The sequence below is a fragment of the Crassostrea angulata genome, unplaced genomic scaffold (assembly GCF_025612915.1).
Source record: "Crassostrea angulata isolate pt1a10 unplaced genomic scaffold, ASM2561291v2 HiC_scaffold_114, whole genome shotgun sequence".
Classification (NCBI taxonomy): domain Eukaryota; kingdom Metazoa; phylum Mollusca; class Bivalvia; order Ostreida; family Ostreidae; genus Magallana; species Magallana angulata.
Window position 1 is genome coordinate 153,044 of NW_026441669.1, and position 19,221 is coordinate 172,264.

The 19,221-nt window shown below is 31.1% G+C and overlaps 1 long non-coding RNA gene across 1 annotated transcript; it reads left to right on the plus strand.

The window, feature by feature from the left end:
* Positions 1-16,090: 16,090 nt before the first annotated feature.
* On the plus strand, positions 16,091-18,701 carry LOC128169293 (uncharacterized). Its single transcript, XR_008241519.1, has 3 exons — positions 16,091-16,506; positions 17,896-18,059; positions 18,352-18,701. It is a non-coding gene; the product is annotated as an uncharacterized LOC128169293 (long non-coding RNA).
* Positions 18,702-19,221: the final 520 nt, after the last annotated feature.

The following is a 19,221-nucleotide window of genomic DNA, read 5'->3' on the forward strand; positions in this document are numbered from 1 at the left end:
ACAATTTTTTAACAGATGATGTACGATATTGTGTCAAAACAAAATCCATGAATATCCAAGATCATAAAGTATGATTTTCATTTAATATGATAAAGTTGGTCTCTTAAAGGTGAAGTCTCATAAGGGTGATGTCTAGTGTCGGAGAGCTTTGTAATCTGTGATTACCTATGTTTTTATAGATTATAAAGTGCCTCAATTTTCTGGATTGGATATCAATTTAGGATTGACAAATGTATAATGGATACTGTTCACACAAAAGAAAACCTGGTTTGCTCTCATTTTGACAGCTTTTTTCTTGTTTAAGTATGGCTATGAATTTTTTGGGGGGAGGAGGGGGCGGGTTGTGTTGATGACAATTTTATTAGGTATGCGCTTTTGGAACTCAAGATGGCTAATGAATATATAAAAAAGCCCTCCCGCATCTACTTATTTACTACTTTAAAAAAAATTGCCACCCTCCTCCATCTTTTTAGGAGAAATTTGGCCCGAGAAACGTAAGGATAATTTTATGTCACCTAACCCATGCAAATTTGAATTATCAATGTTTTTTTCTGTATTTCAACAGTGAAGTGATGAAAGGAAGATACAGCAGATTTGAAATCTCATTTTAGAAAGTACATATTTACTCAAAAAGACAATAACACAGGGAATCTACCATGTAAGTAGCACTTTATTTAGCTCATGAACTTTAAATTAAAGGTGATCATCTGAATTGTTACTTCAAGCGAGCCTGGCTAATGACATGTAGTTGTGGCTGTTAGCCCTCCTGTCTGTTGACTATTTTGTCACAAGACCACTAACTGCATGAGAAAAAACTTAAGTTAAAGTTTTTATTTCAATGTGATTCCTGCAGAATATGATTGTAGCGACATGCCGAAAAATACGTAACCTGCATTAGATGTTAAATATTTATCATATAATATTTTATATTGTAATTTAAATTTTACAATATAAGGTAATTAAGAATGGCAAAATTTTGTAATAAATATCCCCCATCATAAATGTTCAAATATTCAGAAATTAATGACTTCTTGTATAGTATGAAATTATGAAAAATAATTACAACAAACAGCTAACAACCTTGGAAATCCATTTTTAAAAATACATATTCGAAGCGAAGCAGACACAGTCGATGTTGAAATTAAATACAAAGAGGGTAAACTAATACTCTTTACTTTATCTCGTATAATTTTGCCAAGTCAATTAAGTGTTCGCTGCTAGAAGTATTCCCTGTTTTATACACAATATCATTACAGTCTTCTGTACCCTGAACCTCAAACCAAACTTTAATATTTAACAGCCCAGACACGATAACACTGGATTGTTATAATACAAAAAAAACTGCCGATAAAATGTACAGAACGATACTTGACATATTTTACAAAACTTTTTTGTTTGTAAGAAATGATAAAAGTAATGATACAAGTAATACATGATATTATTACTGACCACATACTGGCCTCATTTATTGAGTACATACACCGAATCCAGTCATTAAAAAAATTGGAATGTAAAAATCAAAATCAATTCTCTCAAAAATATGACGACCAGAGGCTACTAAAATGTAAACTTGATCTGTTGTTTGACATTTTGAAGCAAGTTAATATTATTCTTCAAACCCATAATGAAAAAAATTGTGAAAAACTGAATGTGGGATAGGCAGATGGAGAAAAAATCTCTAGTTCCCTTCAGTGAAGTCGGTTGGGGAATTTGTTACCTAATTTAGGATTATTTGATTGAGATTGATTAAAATATTAATGTTTAGAATGATGACTTTATGCCTATTTATGTGGTGTTCATGAACATGTTTTTAAAAATATAATCAATGACAAATCATTCACTCCTCTTTATTTTTTACAGGTAAGAAAGCAATTGAAGACTTCCTGAAGACAAATAATATATCATTATTAGATGGTCTCCATATGAAGACAACAATTTCCAAAGCCAGAACAAAGATTTTTAATGAGAGAAAAACGGCGAGGCTAAGAACTTCCAAAAAACTCACAGAGTTGGAGTTGGTGGCTATATGAACAATTTAGAAATGAACATGACTTGTGAATATGCATGTGAATAGTATGTAGTTTTCTAGTCAGATATTAGCAATTAGTACATCTCATGGGGGAGTGGTCACGATTTTGGTCAGATTTTTATTTTTGTATTTTTTATTGTTTATAATGCATTAGTATAATGCATTTCTAATGACCAACCACAATTTGAGTGTTAGTTGTAGTGTTATAAGCCAGTTGCAGAGCTTCAATTCTTTGTTTTGTAAGAAGGCTTGTGTCTTATTTTTTTGATTTACATTGGTTCAATACACTGGTAAAAGTTCTTTTTCAAGCTGATTTTTTTTTATCTGCTAATTTGTTTTGTACATCAATAAACAGCTCCTTGTATTTGTCAAATTCATTTCATGTCTTAACCTGGAATTTCAAAATGTAAACAAACACATGGCACAAGTCTTGTTTACATACCAAAGAATTGTTAGCCCTGTGTCTCGCTTAAAACTCGACAACTGAAACTCAAAGTTTGGTTGACTATTAGAAATGCATTACTTAAGCATGATGAACATTCAAAATGGAAAAATAAATTTTGACCAAAATCATGACCATGCTCCTTTTAAAACAAACATGGAACTTGGCCTATATGTACATGCAGTATTCTTTGAATTGCCATATTGTCTGCATTTTTATTGTGCTGGATTATTGTATTTTAATACTCCACTCCAAAGGAGAGGGCGTATACTGCGTTACTCTTGTGTACCAATCAAATGTCAACTTTTTGTTAAATGACGACTGTTTATTTTTTGCTTAAATTTTCAAAGAAATTTTTGTCAAAAATTACTCAGCACCTATTAATAGCAGAGGCTTAAAATTTTAACCTCTTTGTGTGGCATGCCATATGATGGGATCCATTTTTTAAAAAAATGATGTCAACTCCCTGTGAAATATCGACTGCATATTTTGTATATTCAGATCAGAGCAGGGGTATCACTTTTGAGGATTGGCTCACAGATATCTTGTTTGTTTGTAATGAATTGACCTTTAGAATTTTGTTTCTTTTAAAAAAAAAATTGATATTTGTTGTTACCAAGAATAATTGCAGATGTAACCTGTACATCCCTAAAGAAAAGATCTGTGTTGCAAAATGTTACATACTGCAAATAACTTGATGCCTTTTAAAGGGGCATGGTCACGATTTGGCTCAAAATTAATTTTTCTCTTTTTAATGTTTACAATGACTTAAATAGGCATTTCTAATAATCACCCAAAAATTTGAGTGTCAGTCGTTATAAGCGAGATATAGAGCTCACAATTTTGATTATGTAACTAAAGCTGAGGTCATGATTTTGATTACCGGTACATTTTAAATGTTGAGGAAAAATGTCAGGTTTAGACCAAAAATGAATGTTACAAACGCTAGGAACTGTTTCTTTATGTTAAAAACGAATTAGTAATTAGAAAACTCAGCTTGAAAAAGAAACTTTGCCGATATATTGAACTTATGTAAACAAAAACATGGCACAAGCCTGATTTCCATTATATTTTATTGAAAATGACAGTTTGAAACATGAGTTTTCATAGTGTTCATAGCCCCACCACACCGAATCAAACAAAGCTGTTTTTATGAAGCATCAATAAAAATATTTATATCTTGAATTTCATAATCCTGTAGGCACCTTGCATGTACAAGATCTTGATCTTAAAGAAGCTTTGTTTAATTTTCTTTTAAAGTAAGTTATGATAATGTCGTGTGTTGGAAAAGGTGCATATATAGAATAAATTTAAACAAAAACATTGAATTGTTGTGAAATTGTCTACTAAAGAATTGAATGAAATAACTCTGATTAAAAGGACATTGATTTAAGTAATGATGTAAACTTATGTATTAGATTACTAGTTAAATGAAACAACTCATCAATTTTCTGAATTTGATCCTATGAAATATTGAAAAAAAGTTAAAGTATTAAACATTAATGATGCACTGAAGATGAATTACATTTTTGTTCTGAACTTGCTTTTAAGAATTTAAGTCTTAATTTGTTCAATGAGTAAATATATTAGATTGTAATGGTATTTGCATTACATTTATATATAGTAGATTATGCAATAATGAATTACTTTTATGATCATTTGATTCTTAACTTTAAATGGATGTTTAATTTAAAACTTGATTGTCTTCTGAACATCATATTATTTAGTTTTAACACAGTCTTGCTCAACTAAAAGTGCAAAGTGTTGAAAAAAAAGTTTGGTTAAGAATCACTTTGTAACTGACAGACTGCATTATATTTGCTGAATTAAAAATTCAGCTTTGAGCTCTGATTGAATGTAGACTAGTCATTCAAGGGAGAAATGAAAGACATTGATTAAAATGGTCCACATTGTTGTAATTCTCTTTGACTTTTGCTCAAGAATTTTTGAAAACAGTACAATTGATGTTTTAATTTTTATGTTGTTTTTAAAGAAATGAATAATAAGTTGGAACAAATTGAATTTTTCCTATAAAATTTTTTGAACATGTAATAAAGAATTTTAGAAAGCCCAATTTTGTTTTTCTGGTATTTTTTTTAAAGCTCCCAATAGTTGTATTTTGAGATGCAGATAATGAAAGATTATTTCATCATTTTATTTCTAGTGTTTTTGATTCATTAATTTGGAACTTTGGTATTGTTTGAGACACTTATGTAGGCACTGAAATATTTCATACATTTGTGTAGTTATTTTTTATTTGTCACTCGCTTCTCAAAGTCAGAAAATGCCTACACCTTTTCACCTTTTGACATGCCTTTAACTGAATTTTAACCTCTGTAATATTAGAGATTAAAAAAATATATAATTACAAGTAGGAATCATCGCAAATTTAGAAATTAAAGAACTAAAGAACTGATAAGAAAAGAAGTTTTTTTATTGTAAGAATAACTTGATGATATTATAAATTTAACCTAATGGCGGGCCTTCAGCCATGTAAGGAATGTTTCACTAAGCTATTTAAAATTATCTCATTATAAATACAAAAAGAACACAATGTAACACTTTAAATGAGATACATTAAAATATTGGGCACCTTAAGTTGGAATATATCAATATACATCTGGTCTACTTAAAGTGCCCATTGTAAATAAATATACAAATGTCCCCGTAAACAGTGCGACATGGTTTCTAAATTTTAAGGGGACACGAAAATTGTATATTTTTTATCTTTACGAGTTTTATGATTTTCTATAGAAAATTGGCCTTTGGTAACCATACAATTAATTTTCATGTAACTCATAAAGTGTTGAGAGTAACATATCAGATTATACGAAATGTCCCCTTAAGGTTCAAAAAAATATATAGTCACCCTAAGGTTGAAAGCAGATATATATATATATATATATATATATATATATATATATACACACACACACACACACATGTTTACTGGCTTTGAGGACGAAAGTCAGTCCATTGACATACAAGAGAATACGAGGCGAAGCCGACGGAATTAGTTGCTGTGGGGGAGGACAATAAACTTATTTTCGTCAGAATAGTTAGTAAATAAGTATTTTATCGTTCCGAAGAAACTTTACTTTGCGATTTTGTGGATGATAATAAATTAGAATTATCGTGCTATGTATATAACATCGCGACTCGGATTTCACCAGAGGTGTTCAGAATTTAAAAAAGAAGGAAAACAAGGGTACTTGAATGCACCGAGGAATAGTTTCGATGAATATTCATCATTGGAAAATAGCACGGAAACTATTTCATGGTTAGATAAAATAGCATGTTTTTTTTTTCGTTTTACATATGAAATATTCACAGAGGTGTAAACATTACACATATTGAGGGTTTTTTCTACTGTACATTTATAAAAATTTTATGAAGCAGAGCACAGAAGACAAATTATTACATCTTTATCTCTGCTAAACAGACTGAGTAGGAGAATACATTCCTAAGACTGAAACACAAATACGTTAAACAGATGACTACTGTCATTAAAGTAACATTACCATTTATAGTTTACTCTTCGGGCTTCATTGTAAAATATACTATCTAGTCTCGAAGCCGTTTATCGTTTGGTAGTACACCTTGTCGTAATCGGGAAAAAAGCCGGAAAAGTCCGTAGAAACAAAAAAAGTATGCTATTGTAGATTTATAAACAGTTTATTCTCAATTACAACTTTGATGATTAATGCCATGTTTTAGTAAATTGAAACGCAATCGCATGTTGCATTATATATCAGCATACACAACACATATTATGAAATATATGTCTTCTTCCGACGGAACAATTCAAAATTAAATTGTGTGCAATTCTTTTTTTGTAACTTTCAAAACAAGAACTATCTATCCTGTTCATCTAAAATTGAAACAGTGAGTCAAAAGTAGATAACAATTTCATAAAACCTTCTTATCATTATTTTGATGTAAATCGTAACAGGGAAGTTTTCAAAGGCCAAAAGAATGAGATTCTCTCGTCAAGTGGTTGCATCCGTTTGGAAATAAAATGAAGTTTTGACAGATACTTTATTTAGATATATATATTTTTAAATTTGTGTTTGTTTTATTTTTGAAGTTGATAAAGCCTTTAAATGTAAATGATGTAAACAAAAAAATAAGAAAATTTGATTTTTGGCACTGTTTTTTATTACAAAAGTTAATATCCCTTGTTTAGGAAAACTTTATGAAGCGTACTTATTTTTTTTGATTAAAAAATATTGATTTTTTATAAAGATTTATTTTTTTTAATTGAATTCTATAATAGTGCTATGCAATAAAAGAAAGGGGGGCATAGAATTCTGCCCGTTGAACTATTTTGTGTAATACATGTATGCTTTTGTGAAGAACACATATGGAATAAATCATCTCCATCTGTTTAGCTGCAATTTTTTTTTTAAATTCCAGTGTGAGACCAATCAGCTACATTTTAAACATCATCCACAGAGAAACCGTATCTTAAAGCTTTACTTGTACTTGCCCCCATGCTGAATGGGCTTAATATTAAGTAGTACATGTATCTATGCCAGCAAAGGACATAATCCATCTTAAGAAATTAGGATTTCGTACTAACACTAACATTTTATCGTCTCTTCACTGGTCACTGAGAAATTGTCGATGATACGATACGTGTTAATTTTGTTTTCAATTCAAATGTTTAATACTTTGTATAATTTTGTATTTATCCTAGGTTTGTTTTACTTCAGCATTGAATCGTTCCTTTGTTCTCCAACAAGAGAGTCTCTGTGATATGGTATACTTGTCTTTATTTTATTTTCAATTCAAATGTATTATATTTCGTATATGCAATTTGAAACGCGTTCCATATGCTTTGCATTATCAATATGTATGCAGATTGAGTCATTACATAAACAAACATAAATATATAGGACAATGTTAATACGAAGGAAGTGTATGCTTGCCGTTTTTCGGCCATCTGTTTCAAAAGCAAGCTGTATGCAATTATAATTCTCAGCTGTAAAAACAAAATCATTTTTTACTGACCATCTGAACTTAAACTACTTAAACTACTTAGTCAAAGGAAGATTTAAGAACATCTAAAAACAGCTTTCTTTAGGTGTTTTTAAATTTATATCAATACCGGGAAGTATTTTTTATTAAAGACGAAAAGAATCAATTTCCCTCGTCAAGTGGTTAAAATGTGTTTGGAAACAAATTCTGCTAAGATAAATACCAAGATAGATGACACAAGTGTTTCTTCCTAAAAGCCTTTTTGGAGTTTTGAAACTTAATATGTCACAGCTTTGATAAAACTTTCTTGTGTATGTGCATGTACCATTATTAACAACACTGAACAATAAAGTTGAAATATCATTCACACATGGGAGGCCTATCAATGTCTGACGTCGTCAGGCAATATCTAAGTTGCCTTCTCCGAAACAGTGCAGACAATGGGTGCAAACAATATCAATATTTTTTACAAAAAAAGATTAAAGTGCCGATGCATGTTTAACGGTTCAACATTTACATTCAGAATTGATGAAAATGTTATATAGGATTTAATAACATCAGTGAGCAAGAGTTTTCAAGTAAAAGGGCTGTTCACCATGCACTTATGTAAACCTGTTTTAGAAATAGATTAGCCATATTTGAACGGTGGAAAAAAGGCAGGGGGTCATTGCAACAAGTTGTTACAATGTCTATTATTTTCTTTTGTAAATATATGAACGCACTGCAGCATATCTTTGTAATGTTAATAAATTCAGGTAAATGGAGCAACATCTTTCTTTAAAACAAGTACTGCTCTCCGACAAGCTGAATTTTCTACTTTGCTTGACACCCCCTCCCCTCCAAAAGTATAAAAAAGAAAACAGGATATGCAACGCAATGTAAGTAAAAGGAATCATCGGTTTGGACTTAAACAAATGAATGCATTCCTATAGCTAGAATGTTTACTGAAGAAACTAAATCGCCAAAGTGGGGTGTGACCCGATTTTCGATCAGTCGGGCAATTTAAATCATTTAGAAATGGCACAAAACTCGCGTGTCTTACTAAATGTACATTGATACTATATTAAACATTTGCTAGTCAAGTGTGTTAATTCGATAGATTTTATCTAAAACATTCGATTCAAAGTATTATATATGTAGTTGTTACATAACAAATGTCAAAAAATTCATTTGAACCCCTCCTCATGGATCTATGCACATGGATGAGATCATTCAAACCATTATATCGAGATCTCAGCCGTTGCGTGAATGGTAAAGCAGGACTTTGCTCCAAAATGTCTCATTTATAGTTTCTGTGCGCCGAGTAGTGGTCGAGTCTAAATTTGGATAACAGAAGAATACTCCAGAGCACACCGTGTATACACATCACGGGCACGTAGCATCAGGGGTGGGGGATGGGGAGTTGTGGAGGGGGGGGGGGGGCTGCTCCCCCCATTTTTTTTTTTTGCAGCAGACACGTTTCTTAACTTTACATTTATAACAAGCATCCTGAGAGTATTGCATAAGTAATACACGTCCCCTACCGGACAAATTTTGTGCGTTTTTAATTTATAAAAAATAAAAATAATTGTTTTTGATTTTACTTTGAAGCTTACCTCTTTTGACTTGGTTAAAAAAATAATATTGTAGAGTTTTGTTTTCATTTAATTAAATTCCGTAATAGTGTTTTGTGATAAAAGGGATAGAATTACAATAACATTTTGCTTGTATACCTATCACTGCGTTTAATATGTATGTACTAATGAAGAACATAATTAAATCTAGAATAATCACTATATTTTACTACATGTATGAGATTATGTAATAAATACACTTTATACTTTTAGTTCACCTAATAGAATATTTCCCATGACTTTGAATTTTACAAGTTCTAGTGAAAATTTACCATTTGAACGAATCTCTCTTAAGATAATGTATTCTATATTATTTGATAAAAAAAGGGATAAACAAGCAATATATGTTCCCTAGACCGACTTGATTTTTTTCATTCAGTATCAATTTTGCTCGGGAATTTTATGCCATCCGGTGAAAAAAACAACTTCCTGTTCAGCAAATTTGAAAGTACATATTTTACGTTGTGTATTTTTGTCCGTAATCAATCTATTTGATTCCAGTTCTAGATAAAATAAGATGTTAATGTGATGCGGAATACATTTTCCTAAATTTAAATATTGTTAAAAATTGTATGTAACTACCAGTTAACACATATCACATGTATATGATGACATTGATTTATTTTCAATTCAAATGTTTAATACTTTGTTTCTACAAATTGAAATGCGTTCCATATGCTTTGCATTATCAAGTTGTATGCAGTTTAACTCATTACATAAACAAATTAGACAACACGTAGGAAATGCATGTTTGCTGTTTTCCGACCACCTGTTTCAAAATTAAGTTTTATACAATTATAATTTTAACTAAGAAAACAAAAACATATCTTCCATTTAAACTTATAATACTAATTCGAAAGAAGATAAACATTGCAATCCTTTTTTTGTTTTTGATTTAAATCTACACGGGGAAGTTTTTTCTTAAAGACAAAAATAATAAAGTTTCTTCGCCAAGTGGTTGACATGTGGTCGGAAACAAATTCGGCCAAGATAAGTACTAATATAGATAACACAAGTGAGTGCACGTGCTGCCATCAATGTTTCTTCCTTGAAGCCTTTTTAGAGTGTGTTTGTAAATCTTAATATGCCATGGCTTTGATAAAGCAGTCGTGTGTATGTATATGTGTCATTATTAACAACATTTGACCATACAGCTGAAACCTCATTAACACATGAGAGGCCTATCATGAAAGCACTGCTCGTGAAGAATATAATGACATCTAAAATAATCACTGTATTATTTAATAATTCATGTTTAAGTCGATAACACGCCTTTGATTAGTTATTTCAGAAAGATATAAACAGGATTTTAATGCACTATTAATTTAAAGCATGACGATTTCGTTGATAATTTTGAAGCTTTCCTCTTTTGACTTTTTTTAGTGTAAGTGTAGAGATTTGTTTTGATTTATTTTAATCACATTCTATATGTGTGTGTTTACCCATGAAGAATATTATGACATCTAAAATAACCACTGATGTATTTAAATTTTAAAACTCTAATAGTTTTATTATTCTTTAGATATTTGTACTTTATAGTTGGTGGCTTATTTGAGTCTCACGATTTTAATATTCATTTGCTAACTACTAAAGTTAAAGTCAGAAATTATTTGATCTGCAGACAATTATATAATCTTTAACTCTACAAGATCTACTGAAAATTGACTACTTGACCGGCTTTCTCTTTCCAGAATGCATTATAAATTATTCGATAAAAAATAAGTGATATACATATTTTAAAATTTTTTTTAATTTATGAATTTTCATATCTTAAAAAAAATACAGACTTCTTGTAAAGTTTCGAAAAGCTTGCTTAATAACGCAATAAGGTATTCAATTTGGTCGGCCAGGTATCATATCATGGTCCTATAGTTACTCAAGTGTAAATTGTTTTACAGTCAACCCATTCACATTGTCACAAAGACAGCTACAATAGCTGGCCTCTTCAACACCCTCTACCATTGTTAGGTTTTCTATTTATAGGCTTGGGTAAAGTATATTAAACCTGGCGAGCACTTCGGTTTTGTCTAGAGTAAGTGGGAACAAATCATAAAAGTATTGTAAAATGCATTTGCAATAAACAACAGGTAATACTTAAAGCAATGACTTGAAATAACAAAAGAATCTCTTTAAAAAATTGTTGATGGCTTCGTGGTATTATCTAATTCTATTTTAAAGTATATCAAAAGTATAATAATACGTTTGTGTCTACTAGTTTATTCTTTGTCTTTTTTTTCTATTTATCTCGGGGTGACTTTATTTGTTATTAGAGTTATCATAACAATTTAAATTATATGTAATTATTCATTTAAAGTTATGGTACCAAATGACCCACAAGAAATTACAGAGTTATTTCCCTTTGATTAGGAAATGCGTGTTTTCTCTACTCCTCCAAAACCATAAGAGATAGAAACATAGAACTTTTTCCATTGTCCTCAGAACACCTAGAGTGTTTTTCAATTTATTCAAACCAAAAGGATTTGAGGCCATCTTCTACAGTTATTGCATCTGAAAGTATTTACATTTTCATTAAATCACATCCAACTATTTAAATATATATCATAGATACTCCTGACCACCTTGGATACGAGCGTCTACATTGGCCGATGAAAATGACATAAAGGATAATGGTCAAGGTGAATTGAGAATCTCTTCATGAGTTTTTATATTTCATTTGTTAAGGGTGAGATAGAAAACTGTTTCATAGATGTAGTAGGACATTTTAAGACATTTGTGTCCCCTACCGGTTTCATCGGGGGAGACTTAAGCTTTCCTCTGCGTCCGTCAGTCCGCCCGTCTGTCTTTCCCATTTCAGTTTCTTCTGAACAGCTTTAAACTGTCAACATACATATCAAGTTTACACTTTTGAAGCGTCTGGTTGACATATTTCCGAGAAAATTAATCCTTTATATTCCAATTTTTTTAATGTTTGGGTTCGTTATCGGGTTCTGTTCGTATTGGATATACGAGGCCAGTATGTGGTCAGTATCGATATCTTGCGTTACTAGTCCATTCCTCTTATCATTTCTAAAAAACAAATAAATTATGTAAAATAGTGTCAAACACTGTGTTGTTACTTTAATCGGCACATTTGTTTTTGGATTATTACAATGTGTTTCATTATCGGGTTGAATAAAGCATAACATCTCGTTTATAACAGTTCTAAAATAGGTGTATGCACCGAAGCTTCCACGTTTTAGTACACATCAGTAAGGGACGTGTATTGCTTATGCCGTACTCTCAGAATGTTTGTAAATATAGCCCTACAGCCCCTACCTTAAAATAGTTGCACAGTCATTGCCCTATTGTACGAAATGCTTGTTATCGCTACTCCCCAGAAACCATAAGAGATAGAGACTTAGAACTTTTACCAATGTCTTCAGTACACATACAGGGTTCTTCATTCTATTATACCGAAAGGATCTGAGGCCCCCTTTTAGTAGTTATTTCCCCTGAACGTATTTAAATACCAATAACATCGCTTCAAACTGTTTAATATATATCAAAAGGACTTTGGGCCGTTTGGAATGGGAGCGTCTACCCTGGTCGAACAAAAAGACATAAAAGTCAAAAGTCTTGGTCTTTTTTTAAATCTTCATATCGTGAGAAATATATAATTTTTGTAAAGTGTTCAATAGCTTGTTGGTCTGCGCCATAATGTATTTAATTTGGTCAGTCAGGTATCACATCATGGTCCTGTGGTTACTCAGGTGTAAATTGTTTTGACAGTCAACCCATTCATATTGCACAAAGACAGCTAGCCTTTAGAACACTCTCGTTTATCGTTACATTTTATATTTATAGCCATGTGTAAAGAATATTCACCTTGGGAGTACATCAGTTTTGTTCAAAGTAAGTGGGAACAAATCAGAAAAGTAATCGAAAGACTTTTACGATAAACAACAGGGAGTTCTCAAAGCAATGGTTTGAAAAAAATTCTCATTTATTGAAAAATGGCAATTCGTAACAAACCGTGAATCGTCTCAAAAATCCATAAAACGAAATACAAATTCAAAGCAGAGCAACACAGACTTAAATAGAGGTAGGATCAGGTGCCAATGAGGAGAGAGCATCCTCTGCTGACCGGTCTCATCCGCCATCTGCTCTCTGTCGTAATCGGGAACAAATTTAAATATTAGAATGAAAAACGTCAGTCAGCATGCAACCCAGTGGAAAATTGCAGTTGCTGACAAGGTCGTTGTATCGACCATAAAAACTTACAAAAAGATGACTTCAAGCGAGACTGTTTATAGTCCTGTTTAATCAACTTGTTTGTTTAAAAAATTGTCGATGGATTCGTAGTTAGTTTCTCAATTTCTATTACGACATATATTACAAGTATATTACTTATTAGGTTTGTTATTGACTGTTTACAGATTTTTGTAGGTTCGGTAAAGTCCCTTGAAGGCGAGGGTGAGTCTATGGACTTTACTGACCCAAAAAATAGAAAACAATCAGAAAAAAATACCTAAGAAGTTTTTGTTTTGTGCAGTACCGAAAGTTTAATATGTTAACAAAAACCTTCTACGTCATTCATTTATTTATTTTGTATTTGTTACATTAAGATGTAAAATCAAGAGCATTTATGTTATTTTCAACAATTAGAAATAGGATAGGATATTGAAGCACGTAGCATTGTTTTTTCTTAAAATGGGGAAGAGGGGTGCTTCTTAAAAAATGAACAAGCAATTAGAATAAGCGAGGGATTCTCAAAATCAATAATGAAAGTTCCAATCCATGTGTGCGTGTGGGAGGGGAGGTAGTAGTTTTATTGTTACATCACCTTTAACATGTTTATGATCTGTGAATGTAAATGTTGGCCCATATAACATGCAACGGTTTATTAAGCATTGAATGCATATTTTGGATGTCGTCGGTCCTATGACACAACACGCAGTGCAGACAAATTGAATAGCGCGCGTTAGCGCGGTACGATAATTTGTCTGCACCGCTTGGTGTGTCATAGGACCGACGACAACCATAAAATAGGCATTTAATGCTTCTATTTATATTTTCATACCGATGTGTATTTGTGTGAAATATAATTGTGTATCGCCGCTTTGAAGCCATTTCTACGCTCTTAGTCAGGAATTTGAAACATACATGGAACATTCATATTAATATGTTATTTACTTTGCTTCTGCGATAAAGAATATAGTGCCAGAAACTCTCTGGGGAAAAAGCTGTTTTTATAAAGGAGTCGATTTATATTAATTATAATGTTTCAAACGTACATCACAAATTGATAATATAAGATTAAAAGGTTCATTTAATCTTACAAAAAAAAAATAAGTTCAAAACACGTGGAGACGTTTGTATATGTGCTCACGGCGCGTGATATAGCAATGTATATTCATAGAAAGTTGAACGTCGCATATTTCCAATGCAAACATTAGGGAAAATATACACTAAATGTAAATATCTTTTTTTAAATATATTGATATTGCCTGCACTGTTTCGGAGAAGGCGACTTTCAAACCTTTTCTATGTTCCTTTTAAGCGTTTTTATTAACAAGAGACTGATGATGGGTGTCATTTTTTTAAAAAGGTTGCGCTAGTCTCGTTATAAATGTCCCACAATGCACAAAACCATGTCCATCAAACTATGAAAAATGCTAATCTGGTACAGGGTTTTGTTCTAAATGTAAACCTGGATTTGATGGCGTCGATTGTGAGTATCACCTTATTCTAATACTGTATGAAATATATACATTATATTTACTATCCATTTTAACAGGGAATGAATGGTATACCAACTGCAATTGTAAAACATCTTTAACATAAGATTAGAAACATTTAGTGTTAAAACACTTTTCTTCTGAATGAACGATAATTATTTTGTTTTGAGAGGAAAAAAAAGGTGCAATTTTTTTTTAATTTATGGCGATATCAAAACGACAAATATAAAAAGATAATATGTGGTTTTTTTTTAACTCTACTTATTTTTCATTTTATCAGAGTAATTCGAAATGATTGGCTAATAGCTTAATGGCTATTAGCCTAACAATTGTTGTGAACAAACTGAATACCTTTAATGTAGACCAATTCCCTAGGAATAGGCACGTCAGTTCGATGAGCTTATACAAAACAATGTAGATCACTTAGTTATTTCTAATAACCAAAGAGAAAGTTTAGTATTATTCCGAAATAAATCTTTAATATGCATGACCATATGATTTGATTATCGTTGCAACGATTATCGTTGTTTTTGGATTAACTATATTTATTCATCTTTATAACTTGCCTACGTCACAAATCGACGTGATATCTGATTTTATTGACTTTGACATGTTACCTTGTAAGGTATTGGAAGCATTATACTGAACTGAACTTTTTTTTCTGATTGAATACTTCTGACGGTAAAATAAAACAGTAAAAATATTATATTAAGATAGACAGCAAGGTTCCATTTCTCCCAAGGCAAACTTATTTCCCGAAGCGTAGAAAGATTTTTTTCTTGAAGAATTGGAATATTGCTGACTCCTTCAATTGTATACCTAATTATCAAAATGTTTCCTAATAACTATTTAGCTATTTAGATGTGAATATAATGTAGTTTGGATATTGTCATGCACCGTATTTACTATTTAATCAGAAATATTATTATAAAGACATAAAGTAGTAGATAACTTGTATTCGCGATGACATTATTTAGCGATTTACTGGAGACTGATTAGCGATTTACTGGAGACTGATTAGCGATTTACCGGAGACTGATTAGCGATTTACTGGAGACTGATTAGCGATTTACTGGAGACTGATTAGCGATTTACTGGAGACTGATTAGCGATTTACTGGAGACTGATTAGCGATTTACTGGAGACTGATTAGCGATTTACTGGAGACTGATTAGCGATGTACTGGAGACTGATTAGCGATTTACTGGAGACTGATTAGCGATTTACTGGAGACTGATTAGCGATTTACTGGAGACTGATTGGCGATTTACTGGAGACTGATTTGCGATGACTTATTTTTGGGAATAAAACTTACATACATTAAAGACTTGTGTTGTTATTACAACTATACGACAAGGGCTGAGTCGCGACGGGGAATATTCGCGACGACGATGTAATCACGAAAATCGCTAAAGTGTCTCGCTCGCAAATAAAAAAAATTGTAAACAGTTTACAACTATATTAATGGTTTATAAGTGCACTCTTTACTTTAATGTTACTATTATATTATTTTATTTTTTAGTTTGCCATGCCCTGGCTAGAACCACCATTTTACCCTCAAGTACGTTTAATGCATCGATATATGATGCCATGACTTCGAGAAACGGATTATCTTTTTCAGAAGCAGACGAAGATGGTCTCGTATATATCAATCTGTTTTTATCGGGAATGTCTTCAAACCTTGCTAACATATCGTTTGAAATAAATAAGACACACAACGTCACTGTGTTTTTGTTTAATACAGAAGATCATGAAATCAAACTGGTAAGTAAATATTCTTTTTTATTGGATCCTCTTTTAAATCGTTAAAAATAAAAAAAACAGCTATTCTTATCTCGTGTTTTGAAATGTCTGTCAAAACGTATGGCGATTTTAATTCATTTTTTTAAAAATAGAATGATACATACAGGATTAATGTGAAGACATTATATCAGATTGTTCACCTTTTAATTCACATAAATAAACTATAAAGAGAGCTTTTTTAATAATATTTTTTTTTCTTTTTTTTCGCAATTGACAGTTTGTGTTTGTCCGTCTGTCTGTCTATTACATTTTTTTTTTGGGTACATTTTTTTTATCCCCAAAACCAATGAGTAAAATTAAATCAAACTTAACGTAAATTATTTTTATGGGTGGTTGATTTTAAAACTTTAAAGATAAGTAGAATCCGTTTCTTTAAGTTGATAATTAAGCCTGTAGGTTAAGGCAACTCCAAGGTTAATGATCGTCAATTTGAATTTCCTTTTTAACAATTGTTTATTTTTTTAGTGAAAACAATTCTAAATATTAATATGAAGTGAATGTGTTCTTTAAAAATAACTATACTTTTACTTGCGAATGAAGTCTTTCTGTTAAACTTTCCTTCCATTGCATCACTTGAAAGTAAAACATATACTACTATTTTACCTTAACAAAAAATCAAATGTGTAAAACTGCTCTGAAATCATTTTATCTATGATACACTTTTTTTTTTATCGACAATTAGTTCTTTAATATTTACACTTTTAAAATGAAATTATTAATCCCTATAAATAAACAATATCATTATTTATCACAAACTCTCTCAAATTTTGCTGTTTTATTAAACATGCCCCGTAATATTACGTAACAACAAGTCAAATGTTTTTAGTACGAACATTCTTAGTGCTATACGTCATTTGCTTTTGATATTTGAAGATTTTTCTTTCATAATACTCGGGGCAGTGTTATATTTTTTGTCCTTTTTTTTTTGTTTTACACTTTTGTAAATCTGAGGAATTTGTATTGGATAAAATGCTTGTGACGTCATCAATATGATACGAAATACTGGTACATGTAAATCAAAAATATACCTAGCTAGACTAGTTTCTAACAACATTTCATGTACTTTACATAATTTTGAGAATAGATAACGATAAAGAAGACAGGTTTCTTTGGTAAAAGAAAACATCATACTGCTAATTGTATCGTCAGATTGAACAGTGAAATTTTACTGTGTTCTGCTTCAACGAAATTAAGTTCATCGTTAAATGCCATGCATATATGTTTAGGGATAGTACGATTCATATTTAAGAATACACTAACTCAAATTCACGCCGACTTGTTAAAAAAACTAATTCCCGCCAAATATAAAACGTTTACAATATTTGTTTTTTTAACATATTGACGTTACAGTATAACGACCACTCTAAGGATCTTGAACGTTGGAAAGTTTCAATGGCAAACAGCGTCATTGCCCAAGTGTCGCACGTCGTTATAGTTGTCCACTATACATACCCATTCACTATTTCTAACATGAGACTTCCCTTGAGGAAATGCTTTAAGCATATCAATAATTAGTAAGTTTTTCTTTAATTTTCGTGTCCACCAAATTCATTATTATACATTGCAATGTTTATTTCATTTTTATACTGATGATAGAAAATCCTTTATTTTGGTTATAAAATGTAATTGTATATTTGTTATCTAAAACAACAAAGAAATCTATTTTAAGGAAGACTAAAGCAGATTTCAAGAGGATATTCAATATCGAATTATAACGTGTTGAAAAAGCTTAAATAAGCAGGAGTAAGTTATAAAGCAATGAAAATAGTTTTGCACATAGTTTAAAACTTTACTTTTTTCTTTCAGATTCAGTATGCACAAGGAACTCTGAATCAACAATGAAGACATTATATATTTTGTATGCTCCATGATAAATCAGCAAGTTCGGCTAAATAAATAAGCATACAACATTACAGTTATTTAATGAAATAATGATTAAAAAAAACACCAAAAAAAAATTTGATTAACTTTATTTTAGTGACACATATTCTAAAGGAATGAACAATAATAAAGTGCGCATTGACTTATACAGTCAATTGTAGCAGTGACTAATATTGCAATGATACAGGACATTGCATTATACGTAAATCGTTTCCTTTGAAAGAAGACCAATATTACTTTTTACATCATGCAAAAGTTATCAACATTTGACAAGGATATCTAAATTCGTTTATAATAACGTATATTCAAGAGGAATATCCTTACTGGTATGCTGGCCAATGTCATTACATCCCGATCATTCTTTGTTTTGGACTACAACGTCTGTTTGGTTTTCTTATTATTTTCCGTGCTTTGTAATTTTACGCAGATTACATCGGTTATAAACAAATATGTTTAAACTATCAAAATGTTACTGTTTTAACTTTAAAACAGGTTTTTTAAATGTCTTATTTTTTGTCATTTAGCTTTTGCTACTTATTGATTAGAAATGATTTTAAGTACGGTGTCCGCTAACCTTAAGGATACTAAAATGTTTAAGAAGCTAACTAACACCTTTACAGAAGGCCACTTTCAGAAGTGTTTTTCTTTTCTAACATCTCCAATGTCCAGCGTATATCTCCTATTAAACAAAAGTTTTCATTATATCGTTTGCACGAACTGACGTCACATCACCAACAGATTTGACAATAAGTGTTAACATACAGTACATTATGACACATAGAAAAACAAAACGCG